The sequence below is a fragment of the Drosophila miranda genome (assembly GCF_003369915.1).
Source record: "Drosophila miranda strain MSH22 chromosome Y unlocalized genomic scaffold, D.miranda_PacBio2.1 Contig_Y2_pilon, whole genome shotgun sequence".
NCBI lineage: Eukaryota > Metazoa > Arthropoda > Insecta > Diptera > Drosophilidae > Drosophila > Drosophila miranda.
In genome coordinates, this window is record NW_022881614.1 from 1,232,595 (window position 1) to 1,254,816 (window position 22,222).

Here is a 22,222-nt window from a genome sequence, read left to right on the forward strand (position 1 = left end):
ACCCTACATCGGGATTTGAATCTGCATACAGTAGAGGAGCAGATTGGAAGGCACAGCAGATACAGTGACAGGCTAATTAGACACCATAGTATGCTCGCCAGACGATTACTACCTGCCAGGCCTTTGAGGCGGTTGAAGAGATTGGGTTTTGCCAAAACTATTGGCCAACTCTAAGTTTCCCTCCCAATATTATAATATTATATTTTTTGTAAGTCCTCTCGCATTTAGCATTAGGTTTGGCTACACCAATATTATTTACCAGTGATGTTAAGATACGTTATATGCAATGTACGGATTCAACGCTTAATAAAAAAAAAAAAAAACGAGGGGGAACGTTGTGAGTTGCTGCGTACACCGCAACTCTACAGTTATACCCGATACTAAGTCAGTATGGCTCTCCTGCGGCAGACGCCGCTAATATTGAACCACACGACAAAGAGTGCGTGCGAGAGAGACAGAAAATCAGTCTGAGCGTGACGTCGGGCGCTGCGTGGCCACTGCAAATTGATTTCTTGCTTTTGGCTACAAAAATGATCCGATCTGATCCAGATTCAGCAATCTGATAGATATAGTCATTATCTATGATTCTGCGTTTTTAGTTTTCTCGAATGTGCAATATTGTGGATGCAACAGATTTTCGTTCTTTGTGGGGGCGGAAGGGGCTGTCTATGTCACCCCTGATCAAGTTGTGCATAAATATCACACCAAGCATTTTTCTACGGTTAACTAAGGATGGGAGGTTTACTAATAGTAGTCTACTAGAGTAAGATGGGAGTCTTACACCCGCATCCCAGTTAAGGCCCCGCAGAGCAAAGAGTAAAAAGTTTTTCTGTACTGATTCTATACGGTCCTAGTGTACTTTGTACTGAGGGCACCATACACAGGAGCCGTATTCTAAGATCGGACGAACAAGCGAGGTATAGAGAGTCTTTGTTATATAGGGGTCGTCAAATTCCTTTGACCACCTCTTTATAAACCCAAGCACGCCCATGGCCTTATTTACCATGGTAGAAATGTGTTCGGAAAACTTTAACTTGGGGTCTAACATAACACCCAGATCATCCACCAGGGTAATTTTCTCAAGAGAACCACCAAATAGGGTGTAGGGAGCCAACAAAGGGCTAGAACGATGAAATGTCATAACTTTGCATTTCAAGGCATTAAGGTGTAACAAGTTTGCACAACACCATGACTGAAAGATATTGAGATCGGATTGCAAGCGAGAATGAAATGAAATGTCCTTGTATGTTTAACATCATCCGCATACATAAGTACTCGAGAGTATGTTAATACTGAAGGCAAGTCATTAATAAAGAGTGTGAAGAGTAAGGGGCCTAGATGGCTGCCTTGTGGTACTCCCGAAGAAACCTTTACTGGTAAAGAGAGGGAGTTTTTGAAGAGGACTCTTTGAGACCTAGAACAAAGATAGCTAGAAATCCATCTCAGGAGGTTGGGCGGAAACCCTAAAAGGTCAAGTTTATGCGCTAAAAGGGAATGGTTTACAGAGTCGAATGCTTTACTAAAGTCGGTGTAAATAACATCCGTCTGTAAGTTACATTGAAAGCCTTTAATAATGAAAGAGGTAAACTCTAACAAGTTCGTGGTGGTTGATCGCCGCCTTATAAATCCATGCTGAGTTGGAGATATAAGTGACTTGCAGAGATGCTGCAAGTGCGGAGTTAAAACCCTCTCAAACATTTTAGGAATAGCGGATAACTTTGCTATACCTCTATAATTTTTTGCATCAGACTTGCTACCTTTTTTATGGAGAGGAATTATAAACGATTCCTTCCAGATCGGGGGGAAGCAAGAAGAATCAATGGACAGGGTGAATAGTTTAAGCAAAGGTCCAAACAGAGCCTCGGCGCAGTACCTGAGTACACAACATGGTACGCCGAATGGAACCGGGGAAAACACAGGCTTAACTAGTCGAAGATCATGAAGTAGGGAACATTCATTTAACAAGGGACTGAAAATGCCGTTCGACCTCGGTAAACCGTATGGGTACGGATGACCAGAGTAGCTTTCCTCAGAATAGGTGGTTTGGAAGAATTGGGCAAAAAGATCGGCAATTGCCTGATCATTATTTGCCGACGTATTACAAAATGATAGCGAGGATGGGTGTGCGGACGTTCTACGCTTACTGTTTATGAAGCTGTAAAACTGTTTAGGGTCCTGAGAAAAACGTATCCTGCATCGAGATAGGTAGTTCTTATAGCATCGAGCATTAAGAACTGAAAAGTTTGACCGAGCTAATACATAGCGAAAGTGAGAAGTAGGAGAACCCACTTCTTGAAATTTTTTATAAAGTCTTGATTTTAAGTTTTTTAGACTGGATAACTCTTTGGTAAACCAAGGGGGTTTTCCAGATCTAGTCGGACAAGAAAGCGGGACACAAGAATCGAAAAATGTGCCAAGAGCATTGTAAAAAATGTTTGTTCCTTTTATGATATCAGTGCACAACTACAAAGCGGACCAATCAAAATCCCTAATGAGGTTATTAAGCTTCGCAAACTCGGCTTTACGAAGCTTATCTAGCGACACCTCGAAAGTAGGGTGGTAGGCGTCTTCAGGTATAGTGAGCGGAAGGGATCGGGTTAACAACACTATGGTCGGATCCGATACAAAGCACAGATCAAGCAATCGACTCAAAGAAATTTTTCACATGGTTGACTTGAGACAGGGATAGGTCAAGCAAGCCGTCAACAAAGTCATGTCGTGACATGGGCACTAGGATACTAGACTCGTTTACCGAAGACCAAACAGTTCCTGGCAAGTTGAAGTCACCAAGAACTATAATACGATCTTTATCAGATAGCGAGGAAGAAACAGCGGTTAAAGCGGACAAGTGCTGCTCATAAATTGAAATATCCGAAGAAGGTGGGATATACGAGCAAGTAATGAATCTAGCGAAAGCGGGAAGAATCAGATTTACACACAGGAATTCCAGTTCCTGTTGAACTTGGACTGTGAAGTGTTCCGACGTGAAGTAAGAGTCCACTGCAATTAGAACCCCCCCTGCCCGTCGAGACGAACGGTCCTTTCTAAAAGTTGTGTACCGACCTGCCAAAACCTCGGAACTAAGAATGCCCGGCTTTAACCAGGTTTCAGTAAACACAATAACGTGGGAAGCAAATGCAACACTATCCCGGAAAAGAATGCTGAGCTTACTACGCAAGCCTCTTACATTCTGATAGGTTACTAAAAGAGAAGTTGGTTTTTTGGAAAGGTAGAAGCAAGACGGGAAGTTGAGGAAGAGGAAGTTGAGGTTGAGGGTGGCACACTGGAAAGATTTGGAAGGGATATGGGGGCCTATTCTTCTTCTTAGCCTTAAACTCCTTCACCACCAAATGCTCCGGCCAAAATTTGGCGGAGCAAATGGTGTCAAATTGAGTTGGGGAGATGCTTGTGTCAGCTGAATTCTCTTAATTCCTGGACAGAAGAAGCATAGCGCACCTGAAGTCGGGGAACTATGCACCGCAGGCGAAGGCGGCCGAACGAGTGAACCAGACAGTACTGGCAGCACAGTACGTCCAGACAGGACGTACGCTAGTGAGGATCACACGCGCTGGGACGAGAAGCTGACGGAGATCCAGTGTGTGGCTAGGAGTGCTATACACACAGGCATCGGGACGTCGCCATACTTTGTGTTGTTTGGGCAGCACATGTTTACTAGCGGCCGAGATTATAAACTGGCACGCAGACTGGGCGCCCTAAATGATGCACAAATGTCACCCTTGGCGAGCAGTGATAAGATGGAAATAGTCCGAGATGAGGTCCGAGGAAACTCTCATGAAGCCTACAACAGAGCGAAGAACAGGTATAATCGAAAAGCTCGAGAAATTAGGTACTCACCGGGTTAGGAGATATATAAGCGGAATTTCATGTTGAGAAAATTTAAAAACAACATCAACGCAAGTTCAGCCCAAAATAAGTCAAGTGCCGAGTGATCCGGAGTATGGGCAACAGTCTGTACGAGCTGGAGACGTTGCAAGGCTCACGCATTGGGGTGTTTCACGCAAAGGATCTGAAACAGTAGCCCAGGCATCTCAGTCGATGGAGCCAGAGACTCTTAATCTCAGGGTGTGGGCGATGGCCTACGTTTGGGGCCCCTTAATTGAACAAGCCCGCCTGCTTGGCACTCCGGTTTCGGCGGAGTAATCCTTGAAACGGTAGTGTGGTGTTATGGGCGGTTTTGGAGAGAGCCGATAGAAATCAGGGCTGGAGAAGAAAGAGACAGTGGCATCTATAGTGGATCCTGGGAAGCAGTGGCAGAGTTGCGTGGGAGAAAAGGAAACGGGAGGAGGAAAAACGAGGGGGAACGTTGTGAGTTGCTGCGGGGACCGCAACTCTACAGTTATACCCGATACTAAGTCAGTATGGCTCTCCTCCGGCAGACGCCGCTAATATTAAACGACACGACAAAGAGTGCGTGCGAGAGAGACAGAAAATCAGTCTGAGCGTGACGTCGGGCGCTGCGTAGCCAGTGCAAATTGATTTCTTCCTTCTGGCTATAAAAATGATCTGATCTGATCCAGATTCAGCAATCTGATAGATATGGTCATTATCTATGATTCTGCGTTTTTAGTTTTCTCGAATCTGCAATATTGTGGATGCAACAGATTTTCGTCCTTTGTGGGGGCGGAAGGGGGTGGGGCGAACTTCTGAGATAAACGTTTTATAGTGAGATCTAACAGAAGTGCGGATACCAAATTTGGTTACTCTAGCTTTAATAGTCTCTGAGATTTGTGGATGCCCCAGATTTTCGTCCTTTGCGGGGGCGGAAGGGGGTGTGGCGAAATTTGGACACGAAACGGTCAAGGTCCGATATCACAGGAGTGTGGATACCAAATTTGGTTGCTCTGGCTCTTAAAGGTTCTGAGATCCTTGAACTCATATTTTGCAATTGGCAAAGCCGACCATGAAACCTGTGTGTTAGAGAGAGACAGAGCGAGAAAGAATGAAATTGTTTTCTTGATTCTGGCTATAATAATTATACGATCTGGTTGAGATTTTACACTCTAGAACATATAGTCATCCTCTACGATTCTGCGTTTTTGGTTTAATCGTATCTTTAAAAATGTAGGTGCCACAGATTTTCGTCCTTTGTGGGGGCAGAAGTGGGCGGGGCGAAGTTTTGAAATATTTTTGTAGCAGTGACATATCACAGAAGTCTGGATCCAAAACATCGTTGCTCTAGATCTTATAGTCTTTGAGCACTAGGCGCTGAAGGGGACGGAGAGACGGACAGACGGACGGACAGACAGGGCTTAATCGACTCGGCTATTGATGCTGATCAAGAATATATATACTTTATGGGGTCGGAAACGATTCCTTCTGGACGTTACACACATCCACTTTTACCACAAATCTAATATACCCCAATACTCATTTTGAGTATCGGGTATAAAAAGAGAAGTTTCCGGTTGAGAATAGTGGAGGCCGCACGTGCCCTGAAAGAAAACGAGGGGGAACGTTGTGAGTTGCTGCGGACACCGCAACTCTACAGTTATACCCGATACTTAGTCAGTATGGCTCTCCTCCGGCAGACGCCGCTACTAACTAACCACACGACAAAGAGTGCGTGCGAGAGAGACAGAAAATCAGTCTGAGCGTGACGTCGGGCGCTGCGTAGCCAGTGCAAATTGATTTGTTCCGTTTGGCTATAAAAATTATCTGATCTGGTCCAGATTCAGCAATCTGATAGATATGGTCGTTATCTATGATTCTGCGTTTTTAGTTTTCTTGAATGTGCAATATTGTGGATGCAACAGATTTTCGTCCTTTGTGGTGGCGGAAGGGGTGGGGCGAAATTTTGAGAAATACGTTTTATAGTGACATCTTAAAGGAGTGTGTGTACCAAATTTGGTTACTCTAGCCTTAATAGTCTCTGAGATTTGTGGATGCCTCAGATTTTCGTCCTTTGCGGGGGCGGAATGGCTATAATAATTATACGATCTGGTTCAGATTTTGCACTCAAGAAGATATAGTCATCTTCTACGATTCTGCGTTTCTAGTTTTCTCGTATTGTCGAAATTAAGGATACCACAGATTTTCGTCCTTTGTGGGGGCGGAAGTGGGCGGGGCGAAGTTTTGAAATATTTTTGTAGCAGTGACATATCACAGAAGTCTGGATCCAAAACATCGTTGCTCTAGATCTTATAGGCTTTGAGCACTAGGCGCTGAAGGGGACGGAGAGACGGACAGACGGACGGACAGACAGGGCTTAATCGACTCGGCTATTGATGCTGATCAAGAATATATATACTTTATGGGGTCGGAAACGATTCCTTCTGGACGTTACACACATCCACTTTTACCACAAATCTAATATACCCCAATACTCATTTTGAGTATCGGGTATAAAAATCGAAATTCGGCTATAAATATTTAAAGTATTTAGGGTACATCGTAGGCGACGGCGCACTTAGGAAAGATCCAGAGAAAGTACCAATGCCAAGGAACGTGAGACAAATCCGGAGATTTTTGGAGACAGCTGGCTGGTATCGGCGGTTTATCCGAAATTTCTCGGCACTCTCGGCTCCTCTGACAGACTGTCTGAAAGGAAAAGAGCAATTTAAGCTGACGGAGGAGGCAGGAAAATCGTTCGATGAGCTCAAAAAAGCACTTACCAGCGCCCCCGTGCTACATCACCCGGACTTTAAGAAGCACTTCTTTATCCAGTGTGATGCGAGTCACGTGGGGATTGGAGCAGTTCTCTTCCAGAGGGATGATGAAGGAGCAGAGCACCCGATCGCATTCTTTTCGGCGAAGCTAAGAGGGGCACAGCTCAACTATAGCGTACCAGAGAAGGAGTTTCGGGCGGCGGTAAGAGCAATAGAGAAGTTCCGTGCATACGTAGAACTCATGGCATTCACGGTGATAACAGATAACGCGAGTTTGCAGTGGCTTATGCGGTTCAAAGCACTGGATGGGAGGCTAGCCAGGTGGTCGTTGGCTCTCCAGGCTTATGACTTCGAAATCGAGCACCGCAAAGGAAAGGACAATATCGTCGCCGATATGCTGTCACGTCCCTTTGACGTTGACGCTATCGACTTCCTGGAGTTCGACACCACAGCCTTCGAGGATGAAGAATACCGAAGAAAAATCGAGTCGGTCCAGAGCGATGAGGATGATCCAGACCTGAAGGTGGATGAAGGACTGCTGCTTAAGCGCACACAATTTGGCCGGCCGGAATTAGAGGAGTTTTCGTGGAAGCTATGGATCCCGGAAGCCCTGACGAGCACACTGATCCAACAGGCTCACGACAGCGATGTGGCAATGCATGGAGGGATCGCGAGGACACTGGGACGGCTGCGACAGTTCTATTATTGGCCCCGGATGACCGTGCAGGTGAAGGCATATGTGGCTGATTGTGACACCTGCAAAGAAACAAAACATTCAACACAGGTTCACCGTCCACTCATGGTGGCCGAAACCATAACAGAGAGGCCGATTCAAAAACTGTACCTGGATTTCCTGGGTCCATATCCGAGGACTCGAAGTGGCAATGTAGTCATACTAATAGTCCTCGATCACATGTGTAGATATGTCTGGTTGAAGGCTTTGCCTAAGGCGACGTCTTCGGCAAATCCGAAGATCCGATTCTTGCACGCCGAGGTCTTCGCGCAGTTTGGCGTGCCTGAAATAGTACACACCGATAATGGAAAAAAATTTGTGTCAGCTGAATTCTCTTAATTCCTGGACAGAAGAAGCATAGCGCACCTGAAGTCGGGGAACTATGCACCGCAGGCGAAGGCGGCCGAACGAGTGAACCAGACAGTACTGGCAGCAATAAGGACGTACGCTAGTGAGGATCACACGCGCTGGGACGAGAAGCTGACGGAGATCCAGTGTGTGGCTAGGAGTGCTATACACACGGGCGTCGGGACGTCGCCATACTTTGTGTTGTTTGGGCAGCACATGTTTACTAGCGGCCGAGATTATAAACTGGCACGCAGACTGGGCGCCCTAAATGATACACAAATGTCACCCTTGGCGAGGAGTGATAAGATGGAAATAGTCCGAGATGAGGTCCGAGGAAACTCTCATGAAGCCTACAACAGAGCGAAGAACAGGTATAATCGAAAAGCTCGAGAAATTAGGTACTCACCGGGTCAGGAGATATATAAACGGAATTTCGTGTTGAGCAAATTTAAAAACAACATCAACGCAAAGTTCAGCCCAAAATACGTCAAGTGCCGAGTGATCCGGAGTATGGGCTCACGCATTGGGGTGTTTCACGGAAAGGATCTGAAACAGTAGCCCGGCATCTCAGTCGATGGAGCCAGAGACTCTTATTCTCAGGGTGTGGGCGATGGCCTACGTTTGGGGCCCCTTAATTGAAAAAGCCCGCCTGCTTGGCACTCCCGTTTCGGCGGAGTAATCCTTGAAACGGTAGTGTGGTGTTATGGGCGGTTTTGGAGAGAGCCGATAGAAATCAGGGCTGGAGAAGAAAGAGACAGTGGCATCTATAGTGGATCCTGGGAAGCAGTGGCAGAGTTGCGTGGGAGAAAAGGAAACGGGAGGAGCAAAAACGAGGGGAACCGTGGGAGTTGCTGCGAACACCGCAACTCTACAGTTATACCCGATACTTAGTCAGTATGGCTCTCCTCCGGCAGACGCCGCTAATATTAAACGACACGACAAAGAGTGCGTGCGAGAGAGACAGAAAATCCGTCTGAGCGTGACGTCGGGCGCTGCGTAGCCAGTGCAAATTGATTTGTTCCTTTTGGGTATAAAAATGATCCGATCTGATCCAGATTCAGCAGTCTGATAGATATGGTCATTATCTATGTTTCTGCGTTTTTAATTTCCTCGAATCTGCAATATTGTGGATGCAACAGATTTTCGTCCTTTGTGGGGGCGGAAGGGAGTGGGGCGAACTTCTGAGATAAACGTTTTATAGTGAGATCTAACAGAAGTGCGGATACCAAATTTGGTTACTCTAGCTTTAATAGTCTCTGAGATTTGTGGATGCCCCAGATTTTCGTCCTTTGCGGGGGCGGAGGGGGGGGGGGGGAAATTTGGACACGAAACGGTCAAGGTCCGATATCACAGGAGTGTGGATACCAAATTTGGTTGCTCTGGCTCTTAAAGGTTCTGAGATCCTTGAACTCATATTTTGCAATTGGCAAAGCCGACCATGAAACCTGTGTGTTAGAGAGAGACAGAGCGAGAAAGAATGAAATTGTTTTCTTGATTCTGGCTATAATAATTATACGATCTGGTTGAGATTTTACACTCTAGAACATATAGTCATCCTCTACGATTCTGCGTTTTTGGTTTAATCGTATCTTTAAAAATGTAGGTGCCACAGATTTTCGTCCTTTGTGGGGGCGGAAGTGGGCGGGGCGAAGTTTTGAAATATTTTTGTAGCAGTGACAAATCACAGAAGTCTGGATACAAAACATCGTTGCTCTAGCTCTTATAGTCTTTGAGCACTAGGCGCTGAAGGGGACGGACAGACGGACAGACGGACGGACAGACAGACAGGGCTCAATCGACTCTGCTATTGATGCTGATCAAGAATATATATACTTTTTGGTGTCGGAAACGATTCCTTCTGGACGTTACACACATCCACTTTTACCACAAATCTAATATACCCCAATACTCATTTTGAGTATCGGGTGTAAAAATCGAAATTCGGCTATAAATATTTAAAGTATTTAGGGTACATCGTAGGCGACGGCGCACTTAGGACAGATCCAGAGAAAGTACCAATGCCAAGGAACGTGAGACAAATCCGGAGATTTGTGGGGACAGCTGGCTGGTATCGGCGGTTTATCCGAAATTTCTCGGCACTCTCGGCTCCTCTGACAGACTGTCTGAAAGGAAAAGGGCAATTTAAGCTGACGGAGGAGGCAGGAAAATCGTTCGATGAGCTCAAAAAAGCACTTACCAGCGCCCCCGTGCTACATCACCGGACTTTAAGAGAAGTTCCGTGCATACATAGAACTGATGCCATTCACGGTGATAAAACCCGCGGATAATACTGAGGGACAGGACTTCATTTACTTTTTTCCTTGTCTCGAATCAACTTTCATAGAGATCGTTTGTGTCGCGCTTGTGCAAAGTTGTTTTCTTTATTCTGCTTTAGCGGAGCATTCTCTTGTGTTCTAAAAATAGCATACATCGTAAATTCGGGTGCTGCTTTGGGCGGTGTCGGCAATTGGACAAAAACAAAAAACACATTTGTGAACGTTTTTACAACTGTATTCACTGCCCTTCGGGCAAGACATTCCCCTCAGTCTGCGCACAGCCGCACAAGAGGGGCAATAAAAACTTCGCTTATCAGCTACGGTATAATGAATGCGAATAGTTCATCTGACTCTCGGCTTAGAAATAAGCGGACTGATCATGAGAGAATGCTTCTAATATCAGGCAAATTACCTTCTGAGATTCGTTCTGAGTATCGTTCAGAGGCTGAACGCTCTACATGCACAGAAACCACAACAACAGTAACATTCACTAGTGCCACCAACAACACCACCTACATCCTGGAAACGCTACGACGCTACGCAGCGCCCGACGTCACGCTCAGACTTATTTTCTGTCTCTCTCGCACGCACTCTTTGTCGTGTCGTTTAATATTAGCGGCGTCTGCCGCAGGAGAGCCATACTGACTTAGTATCGGGTATAACTGTAGAGTTGCGGTCCCCGCAGCAACTCACAACGTTCCCCCTCGTTTTTCCTCCTCCCATTTCCTTTTCTCCCCCGCAACTCTGCCACTGCTTCCCAGGATCCACTATAGATGCCGCTGTCTCTTTCTTCTCCAGCCCTGATTTCTATCGGCTCTCTCCAAAACCGCCCATAACACCACACTACCGTTTCCAGGATTACTCCGCCGAAACGGGAGTGTCAAGTAGGCGGGCTTTTTCAATTAAGGGGCCCCAAACGTAGGCCATCGCCCACACCCTGAGATTAAGAGTCTCTGGCTCCATCGACTGAGATGCCTGGGCTACTGTTTCAGATCCTTTGCGTGAAACACCCCAATGCGTGAGCCCATACTCCGGATCACTCGGCACTTGTCGTATTTTGGGCTGAACTTTGCGTTGATGTTGTTTTTAAATTTGCTCAATACGCAATTCCGTTTATATATCTCCTGTTCCGCTCAGTGCGTAATTGCTCGATCTTTTCGATTATACCTGTTCTTCGCTCTGTTGTAGGCTTCATGAGAGTTTCCTCGGACCTCATCTCGGACTATTTCCATCTTATCACTCCTCGCCAAGGGTGACATTTGTGCATCATTTAGGGCGCCCAGTCTGCGTGCCAGTTTATAATCTCGGCCGCTAGTAAACATGTGCTGCCCAAACAACACAAAGTATGGCGACGTCCCGATGCCCGTGTGTATAGCACTCCTAGCCACACACTGGATCTCCGTCAGCTTCTCGTCCCAGCGCGTGTGATCCTCACTAGCGTACGTCCTTATTGCTGCCAGTACTGTCTGGTTCACTCGTTCGGCCGCCTTCGCCTGCGGTGCATAGTTCCCCGACTTCAGGTGCGCTATGCTTCTTCTGTCCAGGAATTAAGAGAATTCAGCTGACACAAATTTTTTTCCATTATCGGTGTGTACTATTTCAGGCACGCCAAACTGCGCGAAGACCTCGGCGTGCAAGAATCGGATCTTCGGATTTGCCGAAGACGTCGCCTTAGGCAAAGCCTTCAACCAGACATATCTACACATGTGATCGAGGACTATTAGTATGACTACATTGCCACTTCGAGTCCTCGGATATGGACCCAGGAAATCCAGGTACAGTTTTTGAATCGGCCTCTCTGTTATGGTTTCGGCCACCATGAGTGGACGGTGAACCTGTGTTGAATGTTTTGTTTCTTTGCAGGTGTCACAATCAGCCACATATGCCTTCACCTGCACGGTCATCCGGGGCCAATAATAGAACTGTCGCAGCCGTCCCAGTGTCCTCGCGATCCCTCCATGCATTGCCACATCGCTGTCGTGAGCCTGTTGGATCAGTGTGCTCGTCAGGGCTTCCGGGATCCATAGCTTCCACGAAAACTCCTCTAATTCCGGCCGGCCAAATTGTGTGCGCTTAAGCAGCAGTCCTTCATCCACCTTCAGGTCTGGATCATCCTCATCGCTCTGGACCGACTCGATTTTTCTTCGGTATTCTTCATCCTCGAAGGCTGTGGTGTCGAACTCCAGGAAGTCGATAGCGTCAACGTCAAAGGGACGTGACAGCATATCGGCGACGATATTGTCCTTTCCTTTGCGGTGCTCGATTTCGAAGTCATAAGCCTGGAGAGCCAACGACCACCTGGCTAGCCTCCCATCCAGTGCTTTGAACCGCATGAGCCACTGCAAACTCGCGTTATCTGTTATCACCGTGAATGCCATGAGTTCTACGTATGCACGGAACTTCTCTATTGCTCTCACCGCCGCCAGACACTCCTTCTCTGGTACGCTATAGTTGAGCTGTGCCCCTCTTAGCTTCGCCGAAAAGAATGCGATCGGGTGCTCTGCTCCTTCATCATCCCTCTGGAAGAGAACTGCTCCAATCCCCACGTGACTCGCATCACACTGGATAAAGAAGTGCTTCTTAAAGTCCGGGTGATGTAGCACGGGGGCGCTGGTAAGTGCTTTTTTGAGCTCATCGAACGATTTTCCTGCCTCCTCCGTCAGCTTAAATTGCTCTTTTCCTTTCAGACAGTCTGTCAGAGGAGCCGAGAGTGCCGAGAAATTTCGGATAAACCGCCGATACCAGCCAGCTGTCCCCAAAAATCTCCGGATTTGTCTCACGTTCCTTGGCATTGGTACTTTCTCTGGATCTTTCCTAAGTACGCCGTAGCCTACGATGTACCCTAAATACTTTAAATATTTATAGCCGAATTTCGATTTTTATACCCGATACTCAAAATGAGTATTGGGGTATATTAGATTTGTGCTAAAAGTGGATGTGTGTAACGTCCAGAAGAAATCGTTTCCGACCCCATAAAGTATATATATTCTTGATCAGCATCAATAGCCGAGTCGATTGAGCCCTGTCTGTCCGTCCGTCTGTCCGTCCGTCCGTCCGTCCGTCTGTCCGTCTGTCCGTCTGTCCGTCCCTATTAGCGCCTAGTGCTCAAAGACTATAAGAGCTAGAGCAACGATGTTTTGGATCCAGACTTCTGTGATGTCACTGCTAAAAAAATATTTCAAAACTTCGCCCCGCCCACTTCCGCCCCCACAAAGGACGAAAATCTGTGGCATCCACAATTTTAAAGATATGAGAAAACCAAAAACGCAGAATCGTAGAGAATGACCATATCTTTTAGACTGCAGAATCTGAATTTGATCGTATTATTATTATAGCCCGCATCAAGAAAACAATTTCGTTTTTCTCGCCCTGTCTCTCTCTAACACACACGTGGCATAGGTGGCTTTGCTTAGAGTAAAACATTAGCGCCTAGATCTCAGAGACTATAAAAGCTAGAGCAACCAAACTTGGTATCCACACTCCTAACATATTGGACCGAGACGAGTTTATTTCAAAATTTGGCCACAACCCCTTCCGCCCCCGCAAAGGACGAAAATCTGGGGATATTCACAAATCTCAGAGACTATTAACGCTAGAGTAACCAAATTTGGTATCCGCACTCCTGTTAGATCTCGCTATAAAACGTTTATCTCAAAATTTCGCCCCACCCCCTTCCGCCCCCCCAAAGGACGAAAATTTGTGGCATCCACAATTTTGAAGATACGAGAAAACTAAAAACGCAGAATCATAGATAATGATCATATCTATCAGATTGCTGAATTTGGATCAGATCAGATCAGCGCTACGACGCTACGCAGCGCCCGACGTTACGCTCAGACGGATTTTCTGTCTCTCTCGCACGCACTCTTTGTCGTGTCGTTTAATATTATCGGCGTCTGCCGGAGGAGAGCCATACTGACTTAGTATCGGGTATAACTGTAGAGTTGCGGTCCCCGCAGCAACTCACAACGTTCCCCCTCGTTTTTCCTCCTCCCGTTTCCTTTTCTCCCCCGCAACTCTGCCACTGCTTCCCAGGATCCACTATAGATGCCGCTGTCTCTTTCTTCTCCAGCCCTGATTTCTATCGGCTCTCTCCAAAACCGCCCATAACACCACACTACCGTTTCCAGGATTACTCCGCCGAAACGGGAGTGTCAAGCAGGCGGGCTTTTTCAATTAAGGGGCCCCAAACGTAGGCCATCGCCCACACCCTGAGATTAAGAGTCTCTGCCTCCATCGACTGAGATGCCTGGGCTACTGTTTCAGATCCTTTGCGTGAAACACCCCAATGCGTGAGCCCATACTCCGGATCACTCGGCACTTGACGTATTTTGGGCTGAACTTTGCGTTGATGTTGTTTTTAAATTTGCTCAACACGAAATTCCGTTTATATATCTCCTGACCCGGTGAGTACCTAATTTCTCGAGCTTTTCGATTATACCTGTTCTTCGCTCTGTTGTAGGCTTCATGAGAGTTTCCTCGGACCTCATCTCGGACTATTTCCATCTTATCACTCCTCGCCAAGGGTGACATTTGTGCATCATTTAGGGCGCCCAGTCTGCGTGCCAGTTTATAATCTCGGCCGCTAGTAAACATGTGCTGCCCAAACAACACAAAGTATGGCGACGTCCCGATGCCCGTGTGTATAGCACTCCTAGCCACACACTGGATCTCCGTCAGCTTCTCGTCCCAGCGCGTGTGATCCTCACTAGCGTACGTCCTTATTGCTGCCATTACTGTCTGGTTCACTCGTTCGGCCGCCTTCGCCTGCGGTGCATAGTTCCCCGACTTCAGGTGCGCTATGCTTCTTCTGTCCAGGAATTAAGAGAATTCAGCTGACACAAATTTTTTTCCATTATCGGTGTGTACTATTTCAGGCACGCCAAACTGCGCGAAGACCTCGGCGTGCAAGAATCGGATCTTCGGATTTGCCGAAGACGTCGCCTTAGGCAAAGCCTTCAACCAGACATATCTACACATGTGATCGAGGACTATTAGTATGACTACATTGCCACTTCGAGTCCTCGGATATGGACCCAGGAAATCCAGGTACAGTTTTTGAATCGGCCTCTCTGTTATGGTTTCGGCCACCATGAGTGGACGGTGAACCTGTGTTGAATGTTTTGTTTCTTTGCAGGTGTCACAATCAGCCACATATGCCTTCACCTGCACGGTCATCCGGGGCCAATAATAGAACTGTCGCAGCCGTCCCAGTGTCCTCGCGATCCCTCCATGCATTGCCACATCGCTGTCGTGAGCCTGTTGGATCAGTGTGCTCGTCAGGGCTTCCGGGATCCATAGCTTCCACGAAAACTCCTCTAATTCCGGCCGGCCAAATTGTGTGCGCTTAAGCAGCAGTCCTTCATCCACCTTCAGGTCTGGATCATCCTCATCGCTCTGGACCGACTCGATTTTTCTTCGGTATTCTTCATCCTCGAAGGCTGTGGTGTCGAACTCCAGGAAGTCGATAGCGTCAACGTCAAAGGGACGTGACAGCATATCGGCGACGATATTGTCCTTTCCTTTGCGGTGCTCGATTTCGAAGTCATAAGCCTGGAGAGCCAACGACCACCTGGCTAGCCTCCCATCCAGTGCTTTGAACCGCATGAGCCACTGCAAACTCGCGTTATCTGTTATCACCGTGAATGCCATGAGTTCTACGTATGCACGGAACTTCTCTATTGCTCTCCGCCGCCAGACACTCCTTCTCTGGTACGCTATAGTTGAGCTGTGCCCCTCTTAGCTTCGCCGAAAAGAATGCGATCGGGTGCTCTGCTCCTTCATCATCCCTCTGGAAGAGAACTGCTCCAATCCCCACGTGACTCGCATCACACTGGATAAAGAAGTGCTTCTTAAAGTCCGGGTGATGTAGCACGGGGGCGCTGGTAAGTGCTTTTTTGAGCTCATCGAACGATTTTCCTGCCTCCTCCGTCAGCTTAAATTGCTCTTTTCCTTTCAGACAGTCTGTCAGAGGAGCCGAGAGTGCCGAGAAATTTCGGATAAACCGCCGATACCAGCCAGCTGTCCCCAAAAATCTCCGGATTTGTCTCACGTTCCTTGGCATTGGTACTTTCTCTGGATCTTTCCTAAGTGCGCCGTCGCCTACGATGTACCCTAAATACTTTAAATATTTATAGCCGAATTTCGATTTTTATACCCGATACTCAAAATGAGTATTGGGGTATATTAGATTTGTGGTAAAAGTGGATGTGTGTAACGTCCAGAAGGAATCGTTTCCGACCCCATAAAGTATATATATTCTTGATCAGCATCAATAGCCGAGTCGATTGAGCCCTGTCTGTCCGTCCGTCTGTCCGTCCGTCTGTCCGTCCCCTTCAGCGCCTAGTGCTCAAAGACTATAAGATCTAGAGCAACGATGTTTATATCGGGTATAACTGTAGAGTTGCGGTGTCCGCTGCAACTCACAACGTTTCCCCTCGTTTTTTCCTCGTCCCGATTCCTTTTCTCCCACGCAACTCAGCCACTGCTTCCCAGGATCCACTATAGATGCCGCTGTCTCTTTCTTCTCCAGCCCTGATACCTATCGGCTCTCTCCAAAACCGCCTGTCGGGTCAAGCAGCTTAAATATTTTAAATTATTGCCATTGGTGCGGCCTAAAGGAAATGCATTTTGGTGTTGTCGTTTCCAATGCCCCCACTGCAAAGATCATTTGCTACCGCATATGCGCATGCAGCGGAATTCTTTCGTCTCCTTATGTCGCAATCTCTCGGACTCGGCTTAACTGCGTCCCCGAGCAGCTCTAACGCTCTCGGGCTATCATACGCTCTCGCTCGCGTCTAAGCTTGCTGCATAGTGCCCGGCAATTTGGCCCGTCAGCCCTTGCATGGGCAGTCTTGAGCTAATCGTCGCAGCTATTAGACTAACATCCTCGCATCAATCTTTCGCCCCAATCATCCCCATATGTACATACGCGATAAGTTGGTTTACATATGCAAATAAATTGTGAATTATAAACAGCCTCTCGACTTTCATTAACTTCAAATTGCAACAGTTGTTAAAAACGCTTAATAGCTTAACATTTGGTGACCCCGACGTGATTGTGCAATAAATAATCCATCAGTGCAATCACAAACTAATATAGCATTCAAAGATCTTAACTAATTGCCATCTCAACCAGTGTCATCGACCACATAAGTTATCCATACATATGTACACCGGCCTCCCCTGCATATTCGGTAGTGCACGGAGCTGTTGGCTTGCGCTTCTCTTTTCGGTCATCTTCCCGCAAGAAACGTTTCTTACACCGGTCGCCTTTGTATATACAGTTCGTACATAGCTGTTCGCTTGCTGGGCTCGGTTCTTGTCGTCTATTGCTCGTGTTACTCCTTGCGATCATCTTCCCGCTAGAGACGTTGGTCTTTCTGCTAACGCTGCCGCTACCATGGAAATTAATGCTGCTAACGAAATTCCAATGACCAGTGAGCAAAACAGGGTGTCTTTTTTGAAGCTTAAGTCAACGGAATTATGCGAGAAAATGAAAAGGTTAGCTACCGCTTGGCAGAATGAGTCGTCAGACTGTGACTACTACATGCTCGTGGTAAAGCAAGAGCAAGTCGAGAAGTTGATCAGCAAATTTGAGATGCTTCACGGCGAGCTTGAGGAATTGGATCGAAGCGAAATTCACAGTGGCTTGTGTGACATTTTTGAGTCACTTGCAAGCTCGCTGAAGGGAGCGATTATGAGGGAAATGGCTAAGAGTAGCGACCGCATGCCGTTTCATTCTACCTTGGCTGGAGGAAATACTACGGTTGAGTTTGCCGGCTCGCAATTTCTACCTCACCGTAGACAAGTACCATCCCTGCCTCCTATACAATTGCCGACGTTTAGCGGCGGGTATGCGAACTGGACGGACTTTTATTCAATGTTTGCCACCATCATCGACAGCCATCCGGACTTAACAAACATAGAAAAGCTCCAGCATTTGCGTTCATGTCTGCGGGATTCGGCATTGGAGACTGTTCGGTCGCTGGAAATCTCAGATGGCAATTATGCTGTGGCATTAGATTTGTTGGAAAACAGATTCAATAATCGGCGATTGGTCTTTCAGGCACACATCAATGAGATCTTGGCGCTCCAGGCTGTGGAACCTGGGTCAGTGGTCATGCTTCGGGAGCTTTCAGACAAGTTCAATTCAATTCAATTCTCCGAAAACTGGATCCAGCGAGCCAAGAGAAGTGGGCGGAACGATTCAACGACCCCGCATTCGCAAACTTAATTCCGTCGTGGGAATCTATGGCCTCGTTCTTGGAGCAGCGATGCAGATCATTGGAGACGATGGACTTTTCTATGGCAAGCTATGCGTTGAGCAATCAGGTGGGCAGAAGTAGAAAGCATAATAATTCTAGGTTACAACGAACCAAACCGTAGCACGCTGCGCGCTGTGCAACGATGGTGCTCACGAGGTCCAGCACTGCCAGAAGTTTAAAGCGCTGTCCCCCACAAATCGCCATAAAAAAAATATAAATTGTCTCAGAACAGGGCATCGATTACTTCAGTGCACCTCGAGCAACTGTCGTACCTGCGGGGGTAGACACCATACCCTCCTTCATTTTGGTAGCCCTGAAGATACCGCAGTCCAAGGGAAATCAGCGCCGTATACTCCATCTCAGTCTGCACTGTCTAAGTCTACGCCGTCTGAGCATACCACTGCGCCCTCTACTTCAGCGGCTACCTCGTCTGCCCTTATTGCCCAAGATCTCAGGAATGGTGCTGTTTTCCTTGCCACGGCCACGGTCTTAGTCAAAAATCGTTCCGGAGTTTTAGTTCCCTGCCGAGCGTTGCTGGATTCCGGCTCCCAGTTGCATCTAATAACTTCTCGTTTCGCGAATCAGCTTCAGCTTCGAAAAATGAAATTATCGACTGCAGTCTCGGGAATAGGCGACTCTAGCTTCGTCACGGATGGATTTTCGGTCAACGTTAGCCTGCACTATCGCTCATCGGATTACTCAACTCTCATCACTGCCATTGTAGCCTCTAGCATAACCGATCGACAGCCAAGCTTTGGAATTGACACTCAAAACTGGAACATTCCATCTAACATACCACTAGCTGATCCGGAGTTTTATAAGCCGCAGCGCGTCGATCTGCTAATTGGCGCAAGTCTGTTTTTCGAGCTCCTGTGTGTTGGTCAGGTCAAGCTACTGCCAGGTTTGCCTTCAATTTAGAAAACGCGCTTGGGATGGGTCGTGTCTGGAAGTTGTTCGCGTTTAAAAGGTTCCTCGTTGATGGTCTCTCGCGCTCGGGCCGTAGCTGCTGAGGATAATAGTCCAGAGGATCGGCTTGAGGTGCTTCTTCGGAGGTTTTGGGAGGTAGAAAATTGCATCGAACCAATAATAAAGTCTACCAAAGAAGAGCTAGATTGTGAAGCACACTTTGTGCAGCATTTCCGTCGACTACATAAAGGCGATTATTGTGTTCGGCTGCCAGCAAAATATAATTGGGATCTCCTTGGAGAATCTTTCTCTTTCTCTTGAGAGAAAGTTAGATCGTCGCCCTGATGTTAAATCTCAGTATGCAGCATTTATAAAGGAGTACCTTGATTTAGGCCATATGTCTCAGGTTCCTACCCAGTCAATCAGCAACTTCCGATATTCTTTGCCTCACCATTGCGTCATGAAGGAAGATAGGTCTACGACCAAGCTTCGCGTCGTTTTTGATGGATCCGCTTCAACCTCATCTGGATATTCCCTGAACGACGTTTTAATGGCTGGTCCCGTAATCCAACCCAAACTGTTTCATATTCTTGATCGATTTCGGTCATACGCCGTTGTGTAAGAGTCTCGACCGAGGATAGCAACTTGCAGTGTATTCTGTGGAGAAACTCCAGGGAAGAAGACTTTCGTGTGTTTCAATTGGACACCGTTACTTATGGGACGAAGCCTGCCTCCTATCTATCTGTGCGAGCGATGCATCAGTTGGCAATAGACGAGCAGATGGCGTTTCCAGTTGGAGCTGAAATCCTTCGCCGTGACTTCTACGTGGATGACTTGATATCTGGAGCCAGCTCGCAGGAGGAGGCTATCCGGATTCGGGAGCAAACTACTGGAATTTTGTCTAGAGGTCAGTTCAGATTGAGGAAATGGTGTTCGAACGTCCCTGCTGTGCTGGACGGAGTTCCGGAAGAGGACAAGGAAACATTTTTTAAGGTTCGACGATGGCAGCCATGTGACTAAAACTTTAGGACTTGCGTGGGATCCGGTTTCTGAAATACTATTATTTTCGTTCTCGGCCCTTCAATCTTCTTTGAATTCCTGCAGGCGCTCTGTTTTGTCATCCATAGCGCGATTCTACGATTCTCTCGGACTAGCTGGTCCCGTAATTACTAAATCCAAAATCTTTCTCCAGCGTTTGTGCCAAGAGAAGTTGTCCTGGGATGAAAGCCTTCCAGTCGCACTGAACACCAAGTGGCAGGAAATATGCACCAGTTTTGGTCAGATTCGTCGACTTGAATTTCCTCGGCTTGTGCTCCTTCCAGACTCTACGCTGGAAATTCACGGATTTTGCGATGCCAGCATCGAGGCTTATGGTGCATGCATTTATGTCGTGTCCAAGGGTCAGCATTTCAGCAGTCACTTACTTTGTGCCAAATCTCGTGTGGCTCCTTTGAAGACACTTACAGTACCAAAGTTGGAGCTTTGTGGAGCGGAGTTGCTGGCTAGGCTCATATCTGAGATAGCTGGAATGAATGTATTCAAGGGAAAGTGTTACTGTTGGTGTGATTCTGCCGTTGCGCTCTCTTGGATTCGGGACGAGCCGTCAAGATTTAATATTTTTGTTGCAAATAGAGTGTCAACGATTCAGGAAATGACCGAAAAAATGGAATGGCGCTATGTTCCCACAGCTTTAAGCACAGCCGACATTCTGTCTCGAGGGGCTCATCCGACTAAGATGAATGAGTCACCTCTTTGGGCTCATGGTCCTCCATTTCTTTGCGGCTCCTCAGATGACTGGCCACCCACTGTGCTACCTGATAAGCCAGCCCTTGAACTTCGTCGGAAGGCTCTTCTGGTCAAATCGCCCTACATGGACATTATTGCTGATTCCAAGTATGCGAATTCATGCGTTTTCGGATACATTCACAAGTTTTGCAACCGAATTCGGCGCCCCGGACTCACTGTCTCAGACATTGAACATGGAACCCAGGTATGGGAGGACATGAAGTCACTGCGGGCAAGGGGAGCAGTCTCCTCATCGAGCTCAATCGCATCGCTATCGCCATTCATGGATCAGTTTGGACTTCTCAGGGTAGATGGTCGACTGAAAAACTCAGACAACGCAACCAATTTTGTCGGCGCTAAGAATGAGCTGATGGAATTAAGGCGCCTGGTCGTCAGCGATGACCATCAGAAGGCGCTGCTGGATTTTTGCTTGGTCGAGGCTATAGACTGGCATTTCATTCATCCGCGCTCCCCTCATTTTGGTGGTCTATGGGAGGCTGCAGTGAAGACGGCCAAGTACCACTTCTACCGTGCGATAGGCAACTCGGTTCTTGGATTTGACGAGCTGCGGACGCTGTTGTGCCACATCACGGCAGTGATTAATTCAAGACCTTTAGTTTCAATTTCAGAGAGCTCTGCCGATCTAGATGTTCTAACTCCAGCGCATTTCTTGAATGGTGGCCCTCCTGCTTCGTTCGCTGAGCCTGACGTCACGCAGCTAAACTTCGATCGCCTGGACGGCTGGCAGCGCGTTTCGTACCAGCAGCAGCTCTTTTGGTCCCGGTGGAAGGAGGAGTACATAACGTCACTGCAGCAGCGCTCAAAGTGGCGCACTGCGAAGCCTAGTTTAGCAGTCGCAGATTTGGTTCTTGTCAAGGATGAGAATCTTCCTCCCATGAAGTGGCCACTGGCGAGAGTGGTCGAGCTTTTGCCTGGACGAGATGGCGTTGCCCGAGTTGCTGTGCTGAAGACGTCATCTGGAATCACCAAGCGCGCCGTCAACAAGATGGGCCTGCTGCCCCTTAAAGATGCTGTTGAAAGTCAGGCTTCCAACGGGGGAGTATGTCGGGTCAAGCAGCTTAAATATTTTAAATTATTGCCAGTGGTGCGGCCTAAAGGAAATGCATTTTGGTGTTGTCGTTTCCAATGCCCCCACTGCAAAGATCATTTGCTACCGCATATGCGCATGCAGCGGAATTCTTTCGTCTCCTTATGTCGCAAACTCTCGGACTCGGCTTAACAGCGTCCCCGAGCAGCTCTAACGCTCTCGGGCTATCAAAC